At 47.2% G+C, this 14,108-nt stretch overlaps 1 long non-coding RNA gene across 1 annotated transcript in view; it reads right to left on the bottom strand.

The window, feature by feature from the left end:
* Window positions 1–14,108, bottom strand: part of LOC138472745 (uncharacterized) — a 410,520-nt gene that overhangs the window by 331,125 nt on the left and 65,287 nt on the right. The window contains exons 2-3 of the long non-coding RNA XR_011268671.1: window positions 6,541–6,680; window positions 6,133–6,203 (exon numbers count right to left, since the gene is read on the bottom strand). This is a non-coding gene — a long non-coding RNA (uncharacterized lncRNA). The remainder of the gene's footprint in view (window positions 1–6,132; window positions 6,204–6,540; window positions 6,681–14,108) is intronic.

The raw sequence follows: 14,108 nt of genomic DNA, 5'->3' as shown, positions 1-14,108 counted from the left end.
GACCAGAGTAGATGAGAACGGAATGAGAGCAGAGGCTATTGGAGAGAAGGGATCTGTGGAGTGTTTATGTGTGAGAGCAAGGAGGTAGCGGGAGTAGAGATAGTGGGAGTAGCAAGTGAGGGAGATGTAGCAAGTAGTAGTAGTGGTGGTTTTGGGCGCGAAGGATACATTTGGAAGTGGAATAGGCAGAGAGGTAGTTTGCACTAAAATTAGAAAGCGAGTGTTAGTGAGCAGAAACAGCAGTACAGTGATGACAGTGGTGAGAGGAAGGACAGCTAGTAAAGTGATAGTGTTCATAACAGAATAGGAATAGTACCAGAGGCAGAGCAGTAGGAGCGACTGGGATTGGGAGATTAGGAGTAGTGGTAGGACAGAGAAAGGGTGATTATAACAAGAAGAATAGCAGGAAGCAAGGAAGGAGAGTGTGAGGAAGGAGGGAAGAAAAGATAACAGCAGAGACAGACAGGGGGGTAGTTGGAATTAATATCGATAGTAAGAACAGGAGTAGGAAGAGAGGTAAGATCAAAAGATGGAGGTGGAAAGGCAGAGTGAGATTGCAGGGATAGTGACGTGGTGGGAGGAGAACATCTTAGGAACCCAGTGTAATGACAGCTCAGGTAAGAACTTGTGTGAAAGAAGAGAGAGTAACACCGGGAGAGAGAAGTTACCATCCCCAACCCCCTTTACTACTAAGCGGGATTGGTTAAGGAAAGTACAGAAACGCCGCAGGGAAGTTAGTAAGCCGTCACCTTAGTGAAGCCACCAATAGAGAAGCCACTAAAAGACAGAGGGACGGCCCTACTGCCAACTCCCCTAAAGAATCCAGTACGCCCTAACAATCTAATTGTGAAACTGACAGTCATTTTGTCTGTTGTAAAGTCAAGAAACACCATTGCACTGTCTGACGGTGTATGTGTTTATTTGTGGCAGACACCATCACAATGATAACTCCCTATGGAGAGACAGCCATAGTCAGTTGGCTGCCCCGAAGATATGACTTTCATACATTGTTAGAATATATTATGGGCATGAACATGTTGGAAAGGGGGGGGGGGATGATGATGACCCTGAATAAACAAAGGTTTGCACCAGAATTTGCAAAAATGGAACAAGAATATTGTCAGAGGTGTGTAGTGGGCCGTCAGAACAATGCTGAATGGCCAGCCCTCACCACCCAGCGATCACCACCACATCCTTATGGTCCATTTGGTAACCTCCAAACTGATTACTTGCAGCTTCCAAATTGCAATAATAGGCTATATCTTCTGGTGGTATTGGATGTATTCTTTGGTTGGATAGTGGCCTACCCTTGTAGGAGAGCTGATGCAATTATGTTGAGTATTTAGTTAAAGACTTTGTACCAAGATTCGAAATACCCAATTGCATTAACAGCGATCATGGTTGCCATTTCGACAATAAGGTTTTGAAAGGGCTTGGGGATGTGGCTACAAGGCCATGTAGGAAGAGGTGTATCCAGAGAGCTCCCGTTGATCCTGCGGTGATCCGACCTGAAACCACACATTCTGATGCCAAAATCGTTCATAATGGAAGGAGCAAGCTCGTCAAATAGCAAGGCACAGCTGGAATACAACGCGGTACCGACAGACAACTAAGTCAGGAATAATCAGCCCAGAGGGGATTGCGGCGGATCACAGACACGGGATCCAAAATGGTGCTTTGCTGAGAACAATGGGCTGGAAGGTGAACAGACGTGTATGCGCGCAGACTGTCGCGAACGGAGGCGCTGTGAACGAGAAGAAACTGAAGAGACGAGAGCAGGGATGCTGTAATGCACAATGGATTTTCTACATGAGGTGGGGTCCAGTAGGAGGACCGATTGAACTGCCGGTCCACATAACGCTCGGAAAGTCTAAGTGACGGATCGAGTGTCTGTGAAAGGGCGGACACGAGCGCTGGATGGCCTGACCAAAACGAAGTTCGGTCACACAGGCAGCACGACCTCCCTGTTGCGGGCTGGATGCAGTGACATTAACTGACAGAGGGAGGCACAGTCCTGGGTGCTGAAGCATTCCCAAGACACCACATAACGGCGGAACCCAAGGGAACGAATAAACGCATCTGCAACTGAAACCGTGCAGAGCTAATTTGCTGTGAAACAGACACAAAGGGAGATACATTTGTAGCACGAATTCAGACGTGTTGTGGGAGTGGGAGAGAGAGACACTGGGACGTCGGAACGAACGAGGGCCCCAGAACGAAAAGTAGAAGGCACAAGGATAATGCGGAACGGTTAGAACAGCGCACCCGTGGTGACAGCAGGCAGCAAGCGGAGTAAAAGAATAGGATGACTGGCCTGGGACTTGTCGCACTAAACAGTGGGCTACAAAGGATGCAATGAGCTGGATTGACGGAGCAGCAAGCACAAGCACATTGCTCCTGGGTAAATACATAAACTCACTTGGATCAAGAAGTAAGCCAACACCGGCTTAAACCAAGGCCGGAACAATGCAGTTCACCAGGCTAGAGTTTACATGGCAATTTTGTTCTCGTAGCATAAAAGGGAATGCGAGACCCACAGTTGTTGGAAGGGGGTACCTGTGCTGTAACCCGACCTTGCCAGAAGAATTATGGACTGCATGGGCAACTGAGAAGGAAGATATAACCCTATCATAACGTGCAACATGACACGTGGAGCCAGGGCACACCAAGGGCAGGTGAGCCAGAACTAACGGACTGAGTAGCTGCATGATGGCACCATGAAATTGAGACCCAGGAGAAAGGTATTGGACCAATCAGGTGACCCAGGCACTGGTGACAGAGACATAAATACGAGAGCAGAAATGGCATCTAACGTGGGCAAAAATTAAAGGGAAACAACGATGGAGGTTTTTGCCAAATTGACTTCAACTGTGGAGGTTGGGAGACCTAAGAAGCAAGATATGCAAGGAGAAGTGACCCTGACACGAAATGATCATCAGATCCTGGATGCCATAGCAGAGCTGAAGACATCCTGGGAATGCTAGATTGAAACAGCCATCACGGAATTAAAGACCTCGCTTGAATAAAAAATTGACGCTGTCATTGTGGATGTCAATCTTCTACGGCAAGATGTTAGAAAACTGGCAGACCGCACGGGCACACTGGAAAGTGTTGTGAAGGTTAACACAGGCACCTTCACCGTGAACGCCAAAGAGGTCACTGTGCTACAACAACGAGTGTGCAACCTAAAAAACAGGGCAGAGGAGGCGGAAGGGCAGGCGCGCTGGAACAAAATATACACATTGTGGGGCTCCCGGAGGGAGAAGAAGGCTCGGACCTGTCGGACTGTGTCAAGAATATGCTGCTACAGGAGATAGACGGTGGAGCACTCACCCAGGGATTAACTGTGGAGAGGGCGCACAGGGCCCTGACCAGGAGGCTGCCGTCGGGAGACCCTCCAAGATATTGAACTATAAAGATAGAGAAGATACTGGAGCACTTCCGCAAAGGGGGGAGCATAGGCAGAGGATCTGCGACCATCACAGCGTACACAGATTACACCTTTTTGGTATAGAAACAGCGGCTGAACTATGTGTCCATTAAAAGAAGGCTATGCAAGGCTGGATATGAATATATGTTGCTGTACCCAGCAAAATTGAAAATGATGCAAAACAACAAGGCGAATTTCTTCGAAACTCCGGAAGAAGCGACAACATGGTTGGACGCACGGAATTGCCGGCAGGAGCAGATGACCAGACGGAGAGCAGACCGGATAAGTGAACTTGGGTTCCGCAGAGAAGTACTTTGCACTGAGCAGGTGGGGTGATGTTATTCACAGCAATGACGTTGACTTTGGACTAGACTATAAAACATAAAATTGGGAGTTTAAGGGGAGTGTGCACAAAAGGCCTTAAGACAGTAGATAGTGTAGTGAAATGAAAGACGAATGTGGGAGACAGAGATGGAACGCGTTATCACCCCCAGTAGTAAGTTTAGTCGGGATACTGGTAGGGCGGTATCCCCCTGCTGAGCTGCGAGGATCGGCAAGGTCCGAGAAAGGGACGAGATGCAGGGTAGCCTGAGACCCAGGGATGGAGCGGGAGTTGGGGTGTTTAAAGGGAGGAAAGGGGGAGGAGTATGGGGTGGTAGGGGGGACGAGCCTACAATCACAAGCTAAGGAAAGGAGAGTAGGGGTGGAGACAGGTGGAGTAAAAAACCGATAGGATGGGAGACATAAAGATAGCGACCTGGAATGTAAGGGGGCTAAATAATTATATTAAGCGGAATAAGGTCCTGATGTACCTAAAGAGACAGAAAATAGATATCTCCCTATTACAGGAAACTTACCTGAATAAAGAAGAGCAAGAATTGGTAGCGTAGAAATGGACAGGGATTGTCCTAGGGGCAACGTAAGAAGAAAAAAAAAAGGCCAAAAAAATAAGGTTTGGAAAAGGCCTTTTGACAGCCCTGAATGTGCACAGCACAATTTACACTGTCCACAATGTCCCCAGTCAGCAGGAGCAGGGGGGAACGGTGTGATTAAGAACAAGTTAGCAAAACTATGCTGGAAGGAATATATGTGACCACTGCGCCATCCGTAACTGCGGCAACAAAAATGTCGATGCCAATTACGGCATGGCGCAGTGATCTATTTGATCACTTTACCCACCTCCGTCACCCTGCATACCCCTAACCCCCCACCCAACCCCACTTACCTTCACGGCGGCACACTTCTGTGTGCGCCGCCAACTCCCTGCTATCCCTGCAGCATCGGTTCCTCCCACTTGCATGAGTCGGAGCCGACGTCGCAGGTGCTTTTTTGTTTGTTTTTTTTAAATAACTTTGTTGTCCCCCGCTTACCACAATGGTAAGCAGAGACACCCCCGCATCCCCTGACTCCCGTTACTGCCCCCAAGGAGATCGAGGGACACCCCTGCAACCCCCACTCTGTTTGGGGGCAGTAATGGGAGTCATTATTTTGTGTGCCCCCGAAGTCACAGTGACTGCAGGGGTGCACAAATAACGGCGACAATATGGTATATTTCCTGCTGGAAAACTGGCTTGAAGTGACCCGATGCCCTTCCCCCGATATAACTTAGTATGCCAAGCACCTCAAGAAGAAAGAGAAAGACATGGCTTAGTCTCCATAATGCATTACAAGGGCGCTCAAGAAGGGACATGTGTGGTTCCATCACGATAAATCAACATAATCCGTTGAACGTCTAGTCTTTTCAAGACGGCGAACACAGGCTATCCAGCTAAGCTCTGCATCGCACCCTTGGGTTCTGTCCTAGTTCCCTGTTGGTAAGATGCTCTTTAGTTGTTCACAAGTAAGCAGGCATGTAGGCAGTCGGTAGGGACCATTCCTACTTCTATACACACTGACTCCATTCCAGACAGAGAGAAAACAAACCAGCACAATACTCCCCTTCTTTGGAGGTTAGATCATGGAAGCAGTTGTCACAGACAAAAGGTGAGCGTTTGCAATGCCAATAGGCCACCAGAGAGATGGCCCAGTTGCAGGAACTGGTGAATGCTGTGCAAAACCTCACTACAGAGGACAAAAATCTGGAGGCTGTTGCTTCATATGATCGCTGTCATGGAGATGGCTCTCTCTGACCCACCATTTAATGGTTTCGACTTTGGAAAGTATGATATCTAGCTGAAAAAGTTCAGCAAGTTTCTTGAGGCATGCACAGTACACTTCACCTTTCAAACATAGAAATTATAGAATATATATAGAATATATACCAAGTAGCGCATGTAGGACCCTCTCTGTGGAACCAAATCTGGTTTAATAATATGTCTACGCAATAATCTGACCTAACATCTCTTCACAACCCTGGAAACATGTTTCATGCAAGAGTGGGGGAGGGGGAAATGCTATAGCAAAAAAACTGATTTGGCTACAGCCATGTATAAAACCTAAATATCTAGCTATAGCATCCCCCTCCCTTGTGTGTTTTAAGCGCCTAAACATGCGGGTGCCAATAGATCCCTGCTAGCCGTCCCAACACGGGATCTATGACAAAGTAGCTGTTGAAAGGTGCCGTACCAAAATGTCATGCTTCACAAGCATACCAGCAGATGTTTGGTAGGGCCCAGTCCACCTTTTCGCTTCGGTGAACAAAAGTTTATTTTTCTACATTGATCTTAACAGTGATTCTTAAAGTACTTCTATGAGCTCAGTACCTTTATATGAACGGGTTCACGGAGGACCACAGGCAACTGAGGAAGTAGTTGATTAGATAAAGTGGAGACACCTGAAAGTGAAAGAAAGATTTAGAAGGGACACCATCGTGACAAAATAAAAGTCATATCCAAATACAGAAAGAAGGAAGTCTACCACATTCTCTGAAGGAACAAGTCCTTTATGTAAGATTGAAGACATGTTACTTAGAAACAACTTTAAAAGAAACAAAAAGTGAATATGGAATAAATATATCTATATAATTGTGAAGACAATTAACCCAGATTTTAATACAACATACAATTATATACCTTTTCCTTTCCCTTCATCTCCTTATTACAACAATTTGGACTTACAACTTCATATGCATGCTATTTGAAAGATGAACAATATTTCATATGTGAAAATACCTTGTATATTTCCAATATTTCAACCAAAAGCGTATCCTCAAAACCACATTTCGCATTCAAATATATTTCAATGACATAATAGTTTCAACAGGTTGCGATTGAAACGACCTGTCTTTTAGGAGAAAAGTGTTCCATGATGACTGTAAAAAAAAAAAAACATAAGACTAAGTTAACAATAAATATACAGTGATTGAGGTTTAATAATACTTTATTTAAAAACATTTATCAAGTATTCATACATTGTGTAGATACACACTTTCCCCGGATTTAGAATCAATAAACACTATTTAGTATCTTCACTTGAGAAAATGTATATTATTTTAAAAAGCATATCACCCATTCCTAATTCAATAGCATAATTATGAACATAACATTGTCATTCTTGCTCTGCACATAACAGTTCATAATAATGAATGTTTAAATATAAGCATGCCTGTATGGGTACTCCATCTCAATTTATAGCATTTAATGTACATGTTATTTTAGGTTTTGTAAAAGCTATGATAAAGCGAAGTTGTCATTCTCAGATTTACAAAGATGGCCATCAGCCTATTCATTTTAAACCTAGCCCAATGCTAGAGCCAGTCAATATACAAATGTATAGGGACACACTATTGAGCCCTGCATGGATCCACGGGGTCTATGGAAGAAACTAAGCACTAAATCTCTTCTCTCGCTTCAGAGAAATCGGCACCCTGCCCCCGATCTTCGGCAGGCCAGTAGTGTGGTTTTCTCCAAGAAAGGTAAACCCTCCGAGTTATGCTCGTATTATAGACATATTTCACTTACTAACAGGGAAACTAAGATACTGGCCAAAGTGCTTGCTAATCGATCTCCTTTTTGGTCAATCCAGGCCAGTGTGTGTTTATGCCAAATCCACTCGCCTGAACATTTGGTGCCCGCACCTAGAAGTTGAACAGGCTTCCACCCTTCAGGAACTGTTGGCGCTCCTCTTCGTTGACTTTGAGAAAGCTTTCAATTCAGTGTTGTGGGACAGCTGATGGGGAAATCATGGTACGAATGGGATTTGGAGAACATTTTATTTGATGGGCCTGCAAGCTTTATGAATCACTGGTTGCAGAAGTCGGGGTGAATGGAGTAACCTTTAGATCCTTCTCTTCGGGATGCAGAACTAGGCAGGGGTGGCCACTGAGAAACCTGAAGGTGTCTCACCTGCAAGTCCCCCGAGATCTGTCATCCAGGTGGCCAGGACACGGCCATCGCTATTGGATGTAGTTCCTAAGGGGGGGGGACCAGTGCGGGAGGATCACCAGGATGGGGGTGGGGGTATTCGGGGAGTGGAAGTGGGACACAGATGGGTGAGATGCAGTACCCCCTTCCTTATAACACCTTTTTCCCATCCTACCCTGTAGGATACTTAGATGCTTCACCCCTCCCCCCCTTCCGACACAAACACGTTCTTACTCTGTGAAAGACAACGGACTAACACCAGAGCCGTTTACCTGACATGTCCCAACACAAGGGTCAGGCAATTGACAATAACTACACACACCCGACGGCCCTTTCCCTTCCCCACAGGGACAAATGGCGGAGCACGAGAGCACACTTTGAGCAAGGCCAAATGCAAGAGGAAGCAGCTATTCAAGTTCAAACCGAGAAGAAAGGCAGCGAGATCAGAAAGGACAAGGAGAGAAGTGCCCTTGCCCTTTTTCGACCCAGACACGCAAAGCCTCAGTGAAAGGAATCATAAGACCGGGAACTACAGCTGACGTGTGGTGTAACAGATGTCAACGGTGCACAGGACCGTCCCACACTGGTAACTAAGGTGGGGAGACACGTTTGCTACCGTGGTTCTGTCCTTGACTCCAGAAACAACAAAGATCAGTACATCCGGTGAGTCACCGGGAGAACCGATGGTAAACCAGACGGTTTTCAACAAAGGTGGCAAACGGTAAGATGATATGAACAAAGAACTTGTGTGCTACTGAACTTTTAAAGCCCAGGGAAAGACCAGCTGCAGAGTGGTCCGGCACCATGGGGGCACTCATTCTAAAGATTCTGGCTGGTCCCCTTTTCTTGTGACCATTAGAATAACAAGAGGCCATAGGACAGGCTGGCATAGAGAGTTAAGGTGGTCATACAAGGGTCGAGCCAAAATCCCTTGTACAATCGAAAGTCCTTAATCCATTACTAAAGTTTTGACATTGTGAAACAGGCACGTGCCCCCAGCTGAGGGTATGTTAGGGAGAATTTTCTGTTAAGGCTAATTTCCCAAACCTAGTTAGTTCCCCAGCAGCTTTGCTGGATTTTTGGGGTTTATTTTTTTCCCCTGCTAAGAGTGAGACTCTTTTTCTCCCACTCTTAACATGATTTGACATATCCTTTGACTTTGTAATGTGTTTAATGGGCTATGGGGTCTTTTACTCCATAGGGTTTCATGTATTTTTGGTAAGTGTGTTACACAGCACCCTCAGTGCAGTAACACAGGGGTGTCACAGTGACCCCCAAACATAGACTCCATACCCTGGGACTGACTACTGTCTCCCAAGGCATGTAAAGTTACCATTGACTTTACTAGTCTTAAATTGGGAACAGAACCAGTACAAACCATCATATTGTGGAAGTACTGGTAGGGGTAATTAGATTGCCCCTGGGTCTGTTTTTCGAGGGGGCACTGTGCAGTCCCCCCTAGTCGAGTTTCTGGCTGGTGGCAGTGGTTACCACGCGAAATATTCCACCAGAATATTTCCTATGGGATTTTCCCATTCATTTTAAACGCACCACTTTTTGGTGCAAGATACCGCCGGGTTATTTATTTAATATTTATTTCCCGGTTGGGTCTTTTTGCCAGAACTCAGTTTTAAAATGGCGTTTGGGATCGCCTCTGTAACTCCAACCCAAGTCGAGCCCTTTGTTCCACTTTTTGGCGGGCTTCTCCACAGAAGCCTGCAAAAGTGGTGCCACTCTGTCAGGGTCTACAGGATGTGTGGGAGGGGGGTTTAGGCACCCTGGAACGAGTTGCCTCAGCAACTCAAGTCGCACTCTTGTGTGATTGGCCCAGTGGTGAGCCGCCCGGCTCACCACTTAGCATGTTTGAGTGACAGCTAGGACTGATGAATGGGGGTTTTCTGCATAAAAGCAGGGCTTTGGGGACTGGAACTTCAGAAGTCGCTACAGGACCTAAAGAATCCGAGGAGGGAGAAGCTGAGCCAACCTCCAACGACGACACCACCGGTGGAGCCCTGCTGAACCGTCGCACCACTTTTCCCGACAACAGAGAAGATCTTCATTCCGAAGAGTCTTCTTCCTTTGACTGGTGGGGATAACCAGTTTGCCCGCCTTTTCGCCTTCCCGGATCATCTCGTGGGCCGCCTTGCCTGTGCCAAGCACCCTGCAACCGGGATACCACGATTTACCACTACCGCGAATAAAAGGGTAGTGCCTTTTAACCGGAGAACTCCGCGGCTGGTTTCTTCCCTGGCAGTGCAACGACCTTCAGCTTTCCTCCACGTCGAGATCTTCTCTTCCTCTGGACGACGCCGCGACTTGCACCCGCTGCCAGGAACAACTGCCCCCGCTGGAGGATCCTCTCCATTTTAAAGGTACTGTGTCCGCCTAGCCTCCCTTGCAACAGTCTGTACGGTGTGTCTATTAAATCCTCGACTTACCACGTGGGCTGACCGTAGGCTGGCTAACAACTTTTCTGAGCTGAACCAATTCCTTTTTTAACTCTCTGCAAGACTTTTTCAAGCCTCTTATGTGTGATCTTGGGCGCATTGGTGCTCTGGTCTCTCTAAGAGGGACCCTGGCATCTGAACTTTTTGCTCACAAGTAGACTTTGACTTTCCTGCCTTGCTGGGTGCTTCTAAAGTATTAGTGTTGTGTGCTTTTCTAATTTCTGCCTTGTCCCTCCCTTTTTTGATGACTTATTGGAGTGCCATCTTCAGTTAAGCGCTCACCTCTGTCTGGAAATAAGTGGTGTTAACTAAGACTTGTCTAATAAGGAATAAGGGATGTATATATATTAATAGTGACTGTGTTTTGAACTTGCTTACAATAATAGTGCTGGAGTGTTTCTATAAGTGTGTCTTTAAATAAATAATTATATACTTTGATACCAAAGCTCTGGTCAGCGTTTGCTTGTGCTACGGTATTTTGGTACCTATCTTGTATACTCTATATACTGTCTAACTCTTCTTGAGAGAAGTCTGGCTGCTCAGCCACAGCTACCAGGTATATCTGGGTGGTACAGACTGCTACCAATTGGGTTTACTGCCAACACCTGTAGACCTAAGTCTTTTGCAGTGGTCTCTAAGGGAACTGCACAGGTTTCTGCCTAACAGGGTAACGTTGTGCGCACAGTAAATGTGTGAAGTCTGACTAGGGGCTAAAAAGAGAGCTTTTTTCCATCCCCCAGTCAGGCTAAGGGAAGTGAATCCTGCAAGGTGTACCAACTAAGTGAATTGTATTAAACTGGCAAATGTGAACCCGACTGAGGGAGGTCAACGTTGCAAAAATGATCGAAGCCCAGTTGATCGGGATCCACGATTGAAGGAAAATCACCCAATTGGAAGATTATTGACAGGAGCTTTTGTTTTGTTGTTTATAGCACATCAGGCCCTGTGAGGCAAGAAACTTGGTGTAAAAGAGACTTGGCCACAGAAGGCCCTGATATTTTGAAAGCGAATTGTAAGCCCGTGCTGGAGAAGCCAAGGAGTGTGCTGTGCTTGAGAGTCCCGCCTTGTCCCGTGCTAAAAACATGGGGAAGGGAGACCCCAGTTATACCATCCTGACTTATTTTGTGAACACTCCTTTCTTTTCTGGTGAACATTATCCCACACTATTTTGTAATTTAGCGGTAAGGTTTTTTTTAGTATAGGCCCTTTTTATTCGACAAGACACCACTAGGACTGCCTTATTATTAATTGATGGTTGTAGCTTGCTCCCATCTTTGATTTAGATGAACAAGTTACTTCCTTACCTGGTAACGTTCTTTCAATGGGATGATCCGACGATGTATTCCATATCTATGACAGGTAATCACCACCGCTGTGCTGCTTCAGAAAATTTTCGGCGTCCGCGTCAATTGCGATGACATCGATACGCTGTCCTCGAAGGCCTCCGTCGAGCTGACGTCACCGGATGTTATAAGTAGGACGCACAACGCCCGTAGCCTCAGTTGTAGTTTTTTCCCAGAACGTGTGGCACTGATCTTCTGCCAGTATGTCCACAGAAAGCCTTGCAGAAACGTAAGCTGCAATCGCATAAGAAATTCTGTAGCGGGGCAGATAGGGAGAGAGCGATATGGAATACGTCGTCAGACCATCCCATCGAAAGAACGTTACCAGGTAAGAACTTGTTCTTCGAGGGGATTGGGTCCTCCGACGTATTCCATATCTATGACAGACTCCCAAAGCAGTACCAATGTATGGAGGAGGGAAAAGAATTTAGAACATAGAAATTTAGAATGCCCAATTAAATTGCAGAGTAAAGGACCACCTTGCCAAAGGCCAGATCCTGCCCATGGATAGAATCTAGGGAATAGTGTCTTACAAAAGTATGGACCGAAGCCCATGTGGCTGCTTCACAGATGTTACGAATAGGAACACTCCTCTGCAGGGCAGTAGAGGCAGTCAAACCCCTAGTAGAATGGGCCCGTAGGCCTACCGGAGGGTCCTTACCCGCCAAGCGGTAACATTCAGAAATTGCCAAGATAATCCATCTGGACAACGTCTGCTTAATAACAGCTTGTCCCAAACGCCTTGCAATGTATCCAACAAAGACTTGATCGTCCACTCTGACCCGGGACATGCAGGAAATGTAGAAACTTAAAGCTCTCCTAGGATCCAACCTATGGAGCCTCTCCTCTTCCTTACCAGGATGCGGAGGAGGATAAAATGCCGGTAGAATAACCTTCTGGCTCAAATGATAATTCCGACACCACTTTCGGAAGAAAGGAAGGATGAACTCTAAGGACAACCCTGTCCTTATGAAACACCGTGAAGGGTGGCTTAACAGAAAGTGCCTTCAACTCACTCACTCTGCGAGCGGAAGTAACCGCAACTAAAAATACAGTTTTAAGAGGGAACAGTCTCAAAGGACAAGAATGCAAAGGCTCAAATGGAGCACCCATGAGGAACTTTAGAACAAGGTTCAAATCTCAACCGGGCACGTGGAAAGGTGACGTGGAAACACATTAGTGAGCCCTTTCAGAAACTGAGAAATTAAAGGAATATTGAAATAAGAACACTCCTAGATGAGCAATTAAATATGGACAGCGCCGCCAGGTAACCTTTAATGGTACCCACTTGTAGACCCCTGTGGGCTAAAAAAAAGCAAAAAAGACAGAACCACCGGAATGTCACACGAAAAAGGATCCACATTCTTAACATTGCACCAGTCGCAGAACTTTCTCCAACGGCAACGGTACAAGGACTTTGTTGCAGGCCGTCTGGCCGAAAGCAACACCTCCATCACGTCTTCAGGGAGGTCCCAATCCTTATACCTCAACCTTTCAGAAGCCAAGCGTGAAGGTTGAGGGATCTGACCTCTGGATGGGGGATCTGACCTCTGGATGGAGAACCGGACCTCCCTCCCGTGAGAGCAGATCCTCTTGGTAGGGAAGACGACGTGGAGGGCAGATGGACAAGTCGAGAAGGTCCGGGTACCAAGTCCTCCAGGCCCATGCTGGAGCAATGAGGATCATCCAAGAACCGAACCTCCGTAACCTCCACAGCACTTGCGGGATGACGGAGACTGGAGGAAACGCGTACAGCAGTGGGAAGGACAACTCCACTATGAACACATCCCCTAAGGCTCCTCTTGAAGGAAATTCCCGCGAGCAGAACCTTTTGCACTTCCAGTTGACAATGGAGGCAAAGAGATCCCCTTGTGGGGTCCCCCAAAGGGCGATGATCTCCAGGAGAATCTCCTGAGCCAGCTCCCACTCGTCAGAGATCACGCTCTGCCTGCTCAGAGCGTCCGCCGTCTCATTTTCGTCTCCGGCCAGAAGAGTCTGGACTCCGACGGAGACCAACAACCGCTGACTGTCAACTCGTTGGCATGAGCTCCTCATCCCGTGAGGTATGCGTCCGTCACGATCGTCACCTCCGGCCAGGGTAGCCAAAACGGAGCCCCCTTCATCAGATTGCCTTCGACGGCCCACCACAGAAGGTCCTGGGCGACCGAGGGCGGCACCTGAACGGGGTCCGACATCCTGCCAGAGGACTGTGACCACTGCAGCTTGAGGGCCCATTGCAGAGATCTCATCTGCAACCTGGCCTCTGGCACCGGAAGAATGCAGGATGCCATGAGGCCGGGCACCAGGAGGGTCTGGGCATGTTGAAACTTGTGCACCATCTGCAGAATGTGATGAGCCCTCACCTGGAGAGGAAAACACTGCCCCAGGGACATATCAAGCACTGCTCCGGTGTACTGGAGCCGCTGAGTTGGTGCCAAGTGGGACTTCTTTAAATTGAGGGAGAAGCCCAGCTTGTGAAGGGAGTGGCAGGTGACGGACAGATGATCCAGGACTTGCACGGGAGAGCGAGCCCTGATCAATCAATCGTCCAGGTAGGGGTAGACGTGAATCCCCCCTTTCCTGAGAT

This window comes from Ambystoma mexicanum, chromosome 8, assembly GCF_040938575.1.
Source record: "Ambystoma mexicanum isolate Mex_15411 chromosome 8, UKY_AmexF1_1, whole genome shotgun sequence".
NCBI lineage: Eukaryota > Metazoa > Chordata > Amphibia > Caudata > Ambystomatidae > Ambystoma > Ambystoma mexicanum.
This window is presented reverse-complemented; position numbering and strand designations above follow the sequence as displayed.